Genomic DNA, 12574 nt, shown 5'->3' on the forward strand with positions numbered 1-12574 from the left:
AACATCAAAAAACTTGAAGGGGAGCAACATCACAAAATACCTCATCTATGAAAGGCTTGATGTTGTAGGGAAGGCAACATTGTTGGATGACACAGAGATCTCATCCTTGGTGTAAACACCCAATAGTATATGGATGTGGGTGTGGTGTCATAGACAGACTCAACCACTTAACAATGTTTGTTTATATGATGTTCTTTTGACTTCCACTATGTTGATGGTGTTGTACCCACCAACATTCAGGGGATCACCCCGGTATGAAGTCCCAACTAGACCTCACACCGTTTGGTGTAGGAGTCCCATCCAGTATGATGGTCCGGTTTCCATTATCTTAAAGATATTCCTTAGCTCTTGCTTGTCAACATGTGAGAGTGGTATACTTAGTCTTCAAACATCGAGGTTCATGTGCCTAGTGAGTGCTTAGTGTCGCTTGTGTCAAATTTCATTCACTGTAGAGGGAGAGGGTGAGAGAGTCTCAAGTCGAAAGGGAATATTCCCAACTCTATTAGAGATACAAAACACAATAGGATCTGCGCAAATTCTGGCATATTAGTCCACATAGATGCGGCAGTCACAAACACAAAGTGAATAGATAGCACGTACAACACCCAGCGGATTAGTCCACACAAGTGCGGCGTCATTATACCAAGTTTACAAGATTTTATCTGTCGAGCGTCTGGTGGAATAGTCCACATGGGAAAGTCAGCGTTAAAAATTGATATAACACATTTCCAATAGCATGTGCACTAAAACAACCAAAATAGTTCAACTATCTTACTACAGGTTAAAGCAGCATGCATTATAAGCGTCCAAAGAATAGTCTTACAAACGAATAAAATACATGTGTGGAAATGTGTTGGCATGTTAACATGCTTCTGAATTAAGTGAAGTTCCAAGACACATCCATACACCACACATCACTAACCCTGATAGCAAGGTGTTGGATCCACTGCTCGCTCCTCAAAGAAAATAATACAAACTCTCAAGACTATGTGGGAGGAGCCAAGGTGAAAAGTCCTTTGCATGTACAAATGAGGGTATATATAGCCAAGGTTGAAACTGACCCTTGTGACTGTTCGAATTCCCTCATGAATGTTTGACTTACATAACTCTTTGACTTCATCTGTGGGTCTCTTGGACTTCCGCGTTACATTACATTGATTACACAATTATGACCCAAAGTAGTTATGTGGTCGGGGCGACTCATGACACAACTTGACATGACACTGCTGGTATGCACATGTTGGCTATGTTGTCCATGTCGAGTTGTTGTGTCGTTGAGTGATGAGTATGCTCATGGTGTACCATAGCTTCACCTCTTCATGGGAAATTGAGGGGAGTCTTTAATGGTCTTGGTGTTCGCTTGATGGCTCATGCATACACATGAGTCTCCTTCGTTTGCTACTTGGTATGCTTCATGTGTTCTTCCAACGGCGATAAAGTATTCTAGCATGCGCTCCTTATTCATGTCATTCGTCATCACACTGTATCTCATCCATGTGCCTATTTCTACAATCACTCATGACGAGAAGACATCAAATCCAGAAATCCCCTAGTCTACCATGATGCATTATCTTTTGTTTCTTGGTGTAGGTGACCAGGAGAGAGGACAAGGCTCTGAAACAATGCAGAGCACATGTCAGGCTAAGATGCGAGGCTCCGGGGCACTATTGGGAAAAACTGCGCGGAGGTCACAGGGAGGCTGGGTTGAGCAGTTTGGGACAACAGTGACATACACGAGATCTGACTCAATTGGGGGGAAGAACTGTGCAATTTTTCTGGGGAAAGGCAGTGCAGGCAACAGGAGGCACTAGTAGTGAAAACGGTGTAGATTTTCAAAGGAGGTTGGGAGTGGTCTATGGAATATTGTTGGAAAAAACTACGCAGATCTAGGAGGCAGTCATTCAAGACATGTCTGCACAATTTTCGTGTTGAGTGGGGTGTCGAGTAGCTGGTGGAATGTTCCAGAAAACAACTCAAATTTCAAGAGGAGTGGTAGGTCAGCCGGCAGGGGGACTGACTAACGAAACTGCACAAATTTCAGAGACAGTGCAATGACAAGCAGCGAGTGCTTTTCCCTCTTGTCTATGCAATTTCTTCAGTCAGTGCAAGCAGGAAGGTTGACAACTTCTACGCAATTTTTGGGAGGAGTGAAGCCCTGGGTCACTGCCCAGTCAAATTATCTAGTTGATCAGGGGGAGGCTTGATGGATTGACTAGTGGGAAGCACAGACTGAGATGGCTTCTTGGGAAATTTATGCATTATTCTGGGTGAAAGTAAGTCAGCTTGATTCTAGAATTACACAATACAGACTGCTTGGAGCGCAGCCTCAAGCTCTACATAGTTCTGGGCAATAGTGCTTGGTCACTAAGGGCTGAGAGTGCACAGTGCATCTCAGTGGAGGTCCAACTGATGGAGGGTGGTCCGATGGACATGATTTCGAAAAAAAATGGTGAAGTGTGTGAGCGAGTGAAATCATGTATACATGACCTCACGAACACACACTGAACATGACTCGATGACAAGACACCTCAAACCAACAAGACAACATGTCTCAGTGCAATTGACTGTAGAACCATTTAATGGTGAAAGTCACAAGTGTGACACTTCGGAAAGACCTTCAGACAACTGTGTTGACACTTGCATGACAATGCTTACAACATCATGTGTGAGCACGATAGATGTTTACATAGCAAACACAACTCATACAAAAACCTTCAACATCACCAAAACAAGGTCGCAAGCATGACATAGCGATCAACATGTTGAAGACGACAATTGGTCAAATAAGCGAAAAGGAAGCAAGACATGTAGAGGAAACACATGAAATGACTTTTTGGTGTTTGCACACAAGCATGTTACTGAAGACATGATGATATGACAATGACAAGCAGTCTTGCAAACTCAACTAAGAGATGTACTTCGAAAGGTTTTCTTTACTTACCATACTTACCCTCAAGATGATCATGCATCCAATAGAGTTTGCATGCGGTCCTGACCTTTACCATCACTTAGTCTCTTGGTCCTTCTCCTCAACTCCTTGGGTTTGATCTTAACATGTCACATTTTCCTATAGTCACTGAGAGGTAGATCAACGTAGCTTTAGCTAGCAGTGACTACTATCGCGATGAGGCCCCGGGAGGCCCATCTTCACAGTTTCTGCATTCAAGATAAACAGTGCACCTTGGACAACTCTGCACAGTTTTGAGGCACGAGACATTGATGTAGGATGGGGGTCATGGGAGGACACCTCTATACAATTTCTAACTGTAGTGCAACTTAGGGCATTGGGAGGAAATAGTGTGTAGTTTCTGGATGCAAGGAACTGCCACAAGATGGGTTTCAAGATGACATATCTGCACAGTTTCAGGTTGCAAGGCAGACTAAGCATCTGAGGGACAATACTGCACAATTTCTTGTGACATTGGGTTCCGGCTAGGGAAGGACACTAGACGAAACAATTGCGCAGTTTTGGATTCCAAGGGAGGTTGGGTTCTCTGCACACTACGAAGTTCCAATAGGAAAGGGAGGTAGCTTGATGGTTGTAGAAGCAAAGTGCGCAATTCCAAGAGGTTGTATGAGGCTAATTTGTTTGGGAAATTAGCTAAGTGTGAGATCAGTAAAACATATGTAAATATCGATAAGACTTTACTGTGATTGCACACAAACACTTAGAGATGCAACATAGACCATAAGATGATAATAAGTCATGTGCACACACTTTCCATTGAAGCAAAGAAACATTCCCCTTGCATGAAAAACAACCCCTATGCCCAATGATGACACATGCTGCATAAAGATGAGAAAATGAACAACTCTTAAGATGAATGAGGGGAAGCTTGAGATCATCAGCTTACTGTTGAAAATGCAACAATATGATGGAGCTTAGTGAAAAGAAGTCACCTTCACTAAGTGGGCCCGCAGGTTATTTTTGGCAAAGTCTATTTTTAGACTATGTCTATTTTTAGACATATGGATCATGGTCTATGAGTTGCAGGATGCTATTTATGGATGATTGGTCATGTTGGTAAAAATAGATGGACCTCTATTTTTAGACATATGGTCGGAGTCTATTTTTAGACTGCCAGTCAAAAAATAGAATAGTCGAATATTATTAGCTCTTAATAATATTTGGACTATAAACATTATCTTATCCTCTTGCAGCACTTCAGTTCGAGCTACGGATGTGGCACATGCAACTGCCAGAAGGAAATACACTTTTCCTATGGGTTAGTTGAGCTATTGCATGATGGACTTCAGTTAGAACTCAAGTGATTGAGTTTGGTGGAGTTGATTGAGGAGTTGATGGAGTTGTGTTCAGTTTGACTTAGTTGAACTAGTTGTATTTAGTCTAACTGCCAAATACAGTGATGAGTGATGTGAATTAATTATTAACTCATAAATCAACTAAAGAATACATCAGTTAACTCAATGCATGGACAGTTCAGTGGAGACAAGTGTTAGAAGTGGGTGAAAGGGTGAGGCTACTATCAGTTGCGACTATAGCTGTGCATGAGATTTGTAAAATCATTGATTGAGATTTCCGATGAGGATTGCGCAGCACAAGCCAAGGGAATTTGAACTTGGATCTGATCTATTCTCAACTTGGATTGTGCAATAGAGGCATGAAAATAGTGGAGGAGATTTGAACCCGTGACTTGTTCAGATCTGAGCTAGTTTTGTGTGTAGCATGTGGAGATAGTACTAAGTACTTGTGAGGAGTATTGTGCTATGTATTGTTGCATGTTCTCTATCATTATAATATACATATAGTTGGGGGTTTTCAGCTGTATGCTTTCCCCATTACATACTGTGTTGATATGTGTGACTGATGTTTCAATGTGCGCATGCGATTGTTTTTTAATTCCGCAAATTGATGATCAATGGTAGAGGAGGTTATGTATTATGCATGCATTCCGCAAATAGTGTATAATCAGGATAATCTCTGTGAATAAGTGTTATATTATTCAAATTTCTACACTTACCAACAAGTGACCCAGGACGATCGATCGCAAGATCCAAGGTAGGCTATGAAATTTGCATGCGAGCCAAAACTTTGGAGGGTGGTTGTAGTCGCTACAACATTGGGGACACATGGTAGAATTCCAACTCTCTATATGTACCTTATTTCTTGAAAAGTGAGTCTAACCTTTTTGGAATTATTGTTCGATTCTTTGATCGTGATGGCTTCCACACTAGCTTGTGTGAAATATGTAGTCCCTAACATTATCTTGATCGGTCAACACACATTCCAAGCCAAGTCAACTTAGTTGTTTCGATTGGGGATGAGGGGTATATTGATGGACAAGTAATATAATTGTCAGAGTTTTAGTTTCATCTCAAGTGTCGCTCCACTGCCAACAGGCCTCGATAGTACCCCAACGGAGTCACGTAGGAACATAAGCATCACTCCGCTACCAGTAAGCCTGATCAGTACCCTAGCAGAGTTACTTGTATCGCCTCTCTATGCAGGAAGTCTTTCTCTTCTTTCACCTTATTCATTTTTCATTTTTCATTTTCAAATAACTGTGCATAGACACTTATTTATTTCAAAGGCGGAAGAGGGATCCCGACTTATTGAGAGTAGAAGAGATTGTTCCTTCAGAGAAGTATGTTATATATACCTTTGACATAATTTTTAATTTTCTCCCCTCACCTTACTCTACTTGAGTGAGTTGACAAGGGTTAACCCAAAGGAATGAATAGAGTAGGCGGCACTAGTTAACAGTGCAAGCATTGTGTTTTCACCAAGACTCACTTTGAACAGAACATATTTTCCATCAAGGCATCATCGACTGAATATAACAAGTTCTTCATAAAGAGAGAGGACAAAAAGTAACTAGATGTTAATAGCTATAAAAGTCCTCTTATATTTGTTCGTCTTGTCTCGAGAGCCAAACATGGTTTCATGTGAGGCTAACCTATGGATACAAGCAAGAAAAGAAAGCAAAAACAAGAAGTAAAGCGAAAGAAAAACAAGTAAGAAAAGCAAGAAAACCAAACCAATTAAGCAAGAAAACAAACATGCAAACCAGAAAGCAAAGACTACTCCTACTCCTATGCTAAACAGTGCATGGGCCTACTCATGTGAAGTGATATTTCCAATGCATCCAACAGCGAATTGGCTGGCCCATGTTGGTGAAGGTATGATAAACGAGAAATATTTAACAATGAAGACCAACACACTCCGAGTTTAAACGCATCCATAGAATAGAAAATAGTGAAAGCGCAAGACAAGCATTCTTTGAAATTAACATGGTGTGACACACCACGTGCAGATGATAATCATGCATACTCTTTTGCCTGTGACAGAAAAGAAAACATGAGAAAGAGAGACAACTTACACTTTGCAAGTGTGCTTGTTGTGCATGATTCCTCCAGTGCATAAGTGATGGGATCATGTAATTTTGGTGGAGGAAGTGAAATATGTGTGTTGGATTGATCTTTAGTGCATAAAAATGAGTGATGAGGAGCTTTGGGTGTTTCACAAATTTTCTGATCGGAAATGGAACAAACCTCGGACAACGAGGACCTGACATAACCATCAAAATCAAGTTGAAGTGCTTTGACATCCTTTAGGGTTTCCACTTTGTCAATAGATATATCATCAAAGACAAGTAGCTTAGAAAGATTAACAACGAGTGAATCAACACTGTGATCAAATGAAGAAGTATAGAGATCATGACAACCATGATCAGAAAATTAGGGAGGTTTGTCGGTATCCTCATGATTTGATGAATCATACATATGGGTAGATGAGAAGTAAGAATGTTCACCCTCTGCGTTTCCGGAAAAAGTATATGAAAAGTCAAGTGGATTCTCAATGAAATATTTTTCCTCTCCATTGTTAAATGATGGATTGACATCGAGTGTGTCCTATGAATGGTCTGAAGTAGAAACATCTGGAGTCGAGTTTTCACAGGGAAACTCAAAAGTGGCATAATCACAAGAGATGTCAAAATAGAGTGGATGAGGTGCGGATGGAAGGGAATCATCCTTCACCGCAGGTTCTTCTTCAGACTCCCGCAAACACTCATAATGAATTATAACGCAGGTTGGATGCACAATACCAACTCTATCAACAAATCAATTCTCGTTCACAACCAGTGTGCAGTCTGGAACGGAAGAACACAAGGCAATACATTCCAGAGCATCAATAGAATGTGGGAACGGAGTTTGAGGTAACAAGTCCATATGAAAACCAGCATGTTTGCAACCCAAATCTGCGCAGATATCAATAGCAGGTGGTGTAGGAGGATGTGACAGTTCAACAGATGTGCACACACCTTCTCCCACCTCGCACTATGGAGCTAGAGTTGTTTGATGAGATGGGGATGGACAATCACTTGTGACAGTGACCTTGTTTGTCTTAGATTTGGCAACTCTAACACCAGGAGCTAGGAGGGGTTCGAATGATTCTAATAATTGTGTATTTTCATATATGTAAAGAAGATACTTAAATCTTTCATCGAGGAATTCCCAATCAATTTCATCTTTGAGAAATCAATATGCAATATTACAAAAGTGTGTGTGAAATTGTTCAACGAATTCATCAAGTGCTTTCCATAATTTCAGAATTTCTTTATTGAGTTCTTTATAGTGAAAATGATTGAAAGCATGGTCTATCTATGCGATCATATGATTGAAAGAGTGAATATATTTTTCAGGTAGTGTGGCACACCAATGTAGTGGGTTCCCTCGAAGCGTTTATGCGAACAACGCGTAGGTCATGTAATTTTCATAGATTTCATGCCTTTCACAGGAGCCCAAAATGCCAACTTTGTGCCTAAGTAAGGTTGCTTGGCCTCCACCACCGTATGTTTTACATGACAAGTTATTCTAGAGCTCTTTCGATATTTCAAAGTCATTTCCATAAGACATACACTACATAAGATAAATTATGTGGTTAGTCATGATAAGTATGCGAAGATTCAAAACAGATTGTGAGGACTCAGCTTGTCATCTGGCCCTCTTTCTATCTCTAGAAATGTTGACGGTGCTGGACCACCAACATTTAGGGGATCTCCCCGGTATGAAGTCCCAACTATAACTCACACCATTTGGTGTAGGAGTCCCATCTGATATGATGGCCTAGTTTCCATTATCTTAAAGATATGCCTTAGCTCTTGCTTATCAACACATAAGACTGGTATACTTAGTCTTCAAAAAATGAGGTTTGTGTGTCTAGTGAGTGCTTACTATCACTTGTGTCAAAGTTCTTTCACTACAAAGGGAAAGGGTGAAAGTGAGTCTCTAGTTGAAAGGGAATAGTCTCAACTCTGTTAGAGACACACAACACAAGAGGATCTACGCAACTTCTAGCGGAGTAGTCTACACGAACATGGCAATCACAAACATAAAGCGAACATATATCACGTACAACACCCAACAGAGTAGTCCATGTTGAAGTTTCTAAGTTTACTTAGTTAGAAACCCTCCATGCACTTTATCTAATTTATTCCTAGCTACTTGTTATTTTACTTAACAAGTTATTTACAATGTAAATATTGAAAATAAACACTAGTTCATGCTCAACATATTAAATATCAACAACTAAAGGAAACATAAACAATCACACCATATGACACCATTATTTTTGGACTAATGTCCCCGGAAAAACCCAATGTGGGAAAATCGGTGCAACTATCTAAGGGTTTTCTTATTAAGCAATATCAGGGTACAATCTGGGTGCCGAAACTGGGTTACCCAATAGATAATTTCTTGGGAGTAATACCTCTCAGTTTCTGAAAAATCTCTTGGCTGAAACCTCGGATTATCCTTCTGGTAGCTACTCAGCACCAATCTGTGCCAGAAACCCCAGCATCAGCCTCTCTCTGGACTACGTCAACCCCTCTCTACCCAGCGTTGGCCTTGCGTCACCCCAGATGGGTCTGTATTAGCCTTAGGAGGCCCTGAGTCAGCCCTCTGGCCCTCTGCGTCAGCAACGCTGGCCTCTCCGAGACTCTGCGTAGCTCTCAACTGCCTCTGCGTGGCCCTGTGTGAGCCCTGGCTGGCTCTGCATCACTCTCCTCAGCTACTACATTGTTCTCCCGGCACTATCTCTACCTCTTTGTCTCTCTGTACTCAAATGACCCTCAATTGCATCTCGCGATCACTAATTCTATCTCTCTTAGCAAACCTCGCTCTAGAGAATAGAATGACTGATCACTCTGGTGTACTCTCCAAGTGACCCTCAAGCCTCCTCTTATACTTTTCCTGTTGAAATATCAGCGACCAAGATTAATTACCTAATCAATGGCTAAGATTATATCTGACTTTATCCATGTCTTTTGGACCATTCTAACACAGTTTCATATTAATTCCCATTAATATTTTATTTTCCCTAAGTTTAGACTTAGGGACTCCATTAAAAATATTAATTATTTTAATATCTCCTAAAAAATTTAGAATCTGCCCAAACCCTTTCTGGGTATTGGAGATCTCATGTGCCCCAACATCTCCACCAAATTTCGTGGCTACAGCACATCTGATGCTACCCCAAATCAACAGTCCACATGAGTGCGACAGTCGTTATAAAAGGTTTACAAGACTGAATCTATCGAGTGTCTGACAGCATAGTCCACATGGGTGAGATAGCATTAGCAACTGATACAACACATTTCCAACAACATATGCACTAAAACAACCAAAATAGTTCAACTATATTAGTATAGTTTAAATCAACATGCATTGCAAGCGTCCAAAGAATAGTCTTACAAATGAATATAATACATGTGTGAAAACGTGCTAGCCTGTTAACAGGCTTCTGAACTAAGCGAAAGTTCCAAGAGACATCCATACAACATACATAACTAACCCCGATAGCGAGGTTTTGGAGCCATTAATCGCTCCTCAAAGAAAATACTACAAACTCTCAAGGCTATGTGGTTGGAGCCAAGGTGAAAAGCCCTTTGCATGTACAAATGAGGGGTATATATAGCCAAGGGTGAAACTGGCCCTTGTAACTTTTTGACTTCCCTCATGATTGTTCGACTTACATGACTCTTTGACTTCATCCATGGGTCTCTTGGAATTCCATGTTACATTACATTGATTACATAGTTATGACCCAAAGTAGTGATGTGATCGTGGCGACTCATGACACAACTCAACATGACACTGCTGGTATGCACATGTTGGTTGTGTTTTTTGTGTCAAGATGTTGTGTTGTTGAGTGATAAGTGTGCTCGTGGTGTACCATAACTTCACCCCTGCATGGAAAAGTGTGCAGATTCTTCAATGGTCTTGTTGTTTGCTTGATGGTTCATGCATGCGCATGTGTCTCCTTCGCTTCCTACTTTGTATGCTTCACGTGTTCTTCCAACTGCGAACAAGTCTTCTAGCATGCACTCCTTGTTCATCCCATTTGTCATCACACCATATCTCATCCATGTAACTATTTTTGCAATCACTCATGATGAGAGACATCAAATGCAGAAATCCCCTAGTCTACCATGATGCATTGTCTTTCATTTCTAGGTGCAGGTGACCGGGAGAAAGGACAAGGCTCTGAAATAGCGCAGAGCACGTGTCAGGTCGAGATGTGAGGCTCCAGGGAACTGTTGGGTAAAACTGCACGGAGGTCACTGAGAGGCTGGGTTGAGCATTCCGAGACAACTGTGACATCTGCAGGATCTAGCTTAGCTAGGAGTCAGAACTGCGCAATTTTTCTGGGGAAGATAGTGCAGGAAGTAGCAGGCACTGGCATTGAAAACTCTGCAGATTTTTAGAGGAGTACAGGAGTGGACTGCTAGAGCTTGCTAGCCAAAACTACGCAAATCCGGGAGACAATCATGCAGGACATGTATGTGTAGTTTCCAGGTTGAGCGGGGTGTCGGGCAGTTGGTGGACTGTCCCAGAAAACTGTGCAATTTTCAGGAGGAGTGGTAGGTCGGCTGACAAGGGGACTGATTGAAAAAATTGCGCAAATTTCTGAGACAATGCAATGACAAGAAGCGAGTGCCTATCCCTCTTATCTATGAAATTTCTTTAGTTAGTGCAGGTATTCTGGCTAACAGTTTCAATGCAATTTTTGGGAGGAGTGAAGCCCAAGGTCAATGCCTAGTCAAATTCTCTGGTTGACCAGTGGGAGGCTTGATGAATCAGCTTGTGGGAAGTGTAGACTGAGATGGCTTCTTGGGAAATTTTTGCGTTGTTCTAGGTGACAGTCAGCTGAATTGTTTCAGAATTGTGAAGTGTAGACTGCCTGGAGGCCAGCCTCATGCTCTACACAGTTTTGGGCAAGAATACTTGGTCACCGAGGGTTGAGACTACGCAGTGCAGCTCAATGCAGGTCCGACTAATGGAGGGTGGTCTAGTTGACAAGCTTTTGGAAAAAATGGTTGTGTGTGAGCGAGTGAAATTGTGTATACATGACCTTGCGAACACACACTCAACATGACTCGATGATAGGAAACCTTAAACCAACCAGACAACATGTCTCAGTGTGACTTACTGCGAGACTGTCTAATGGTGAAGGAGACAAGTGCAACACTTCGGATAGACTTTCAAATGACCGTGTTGACACTTGTGTGACAGTGCTTAAAACATTGTGTGTGAGATCGATAGATGTTTACATAGTGAACACAACTCCCACACAAACCTTCAACATCACTAGAACAAGGTTGCAAGCATGACATAGCGGTCAACATGTTGAAGACGACAGTTGGTCAAACAAGTGAAAAGGAAGAAAGACATGTAGTGGAAACACATGAAATGACCTTTTGGTGTTTGCACACAAGCATGTTACTGAAGACATGATGATATGACAATGACAAGCAGTCTTGCAAACTCAACTAAGAGATGTACTTCAAAAGGTTTTCTTTACTTACCATACTTACCCTCAAGATGATCATGCATCCAACAAAGTTTGCATGCGGTCCTGACCTTTACCATCACTTAGTCTCTTGGTCCTTCTCCTCAACTCCTTGGGTATGATCTTAGCATGTTACCTTTTCCTATAGTCACTGAGAGGTAGATCAATGCAGCTTCAACGGGAATTGACTATAGCCGGGATGAGGCCCTAGGAGGCCCATCTGTGCAGTTTCTACATGTAAGACAAATAGGTCAGCTTGGACAACATTACATAGTCTTGAAGCATAGGACACGGTTGCGGGATGGGGGTCCTGGGAGGACACCTCTGCCCAATTTTTGAGTGCAGTACAACCTAGGAAGCTGGGAGGAAATACTGCATAGTTTCTTAATGCAAGCCACTGCCACAAGATGGGTTTTAGGAGGACACATCTGCACATTTTTAGGTTGCAAGGCACACTGAGCATTTGGGGGAAAATAATATGCAATTTCTGATGGCATTGAGTTTTGGATGGGGAAGGACACTAGAGGAAACCACTGCACATTTTTGGATGCCAAGGGAGGTTTGGGTCTCTATGCACTAAGAAGTTCCAATAGGCAAGGGAGACAACTTGATGGTTGCAGAAGAAAAGTGCACAATTCTGGGAGGCTGGATGAGGTTAAGTCACTCGGGAAATTAGCTAAGTGTGAGATCAGTGAAACATATGTAAATATCGATAATACTTGAATGTAATCTCACACAAACACTTAGTGATGCAACATAGAC

Source organism: Pinus tabuliformis, chromosome 6, assembly GCF_031772625.1.
Source record: "Pinus tabuliformis cultivar Carrire ecotype Pingquan chromosome 6, CPIR1, whole genome shotgun sequence".
Lineage (NCBI taxonomy): Eukaryota > Viridiplantae > Streptophyta > Pinopsida > Pinales > Pinaceae > Pinus > Pinus tabuliformis.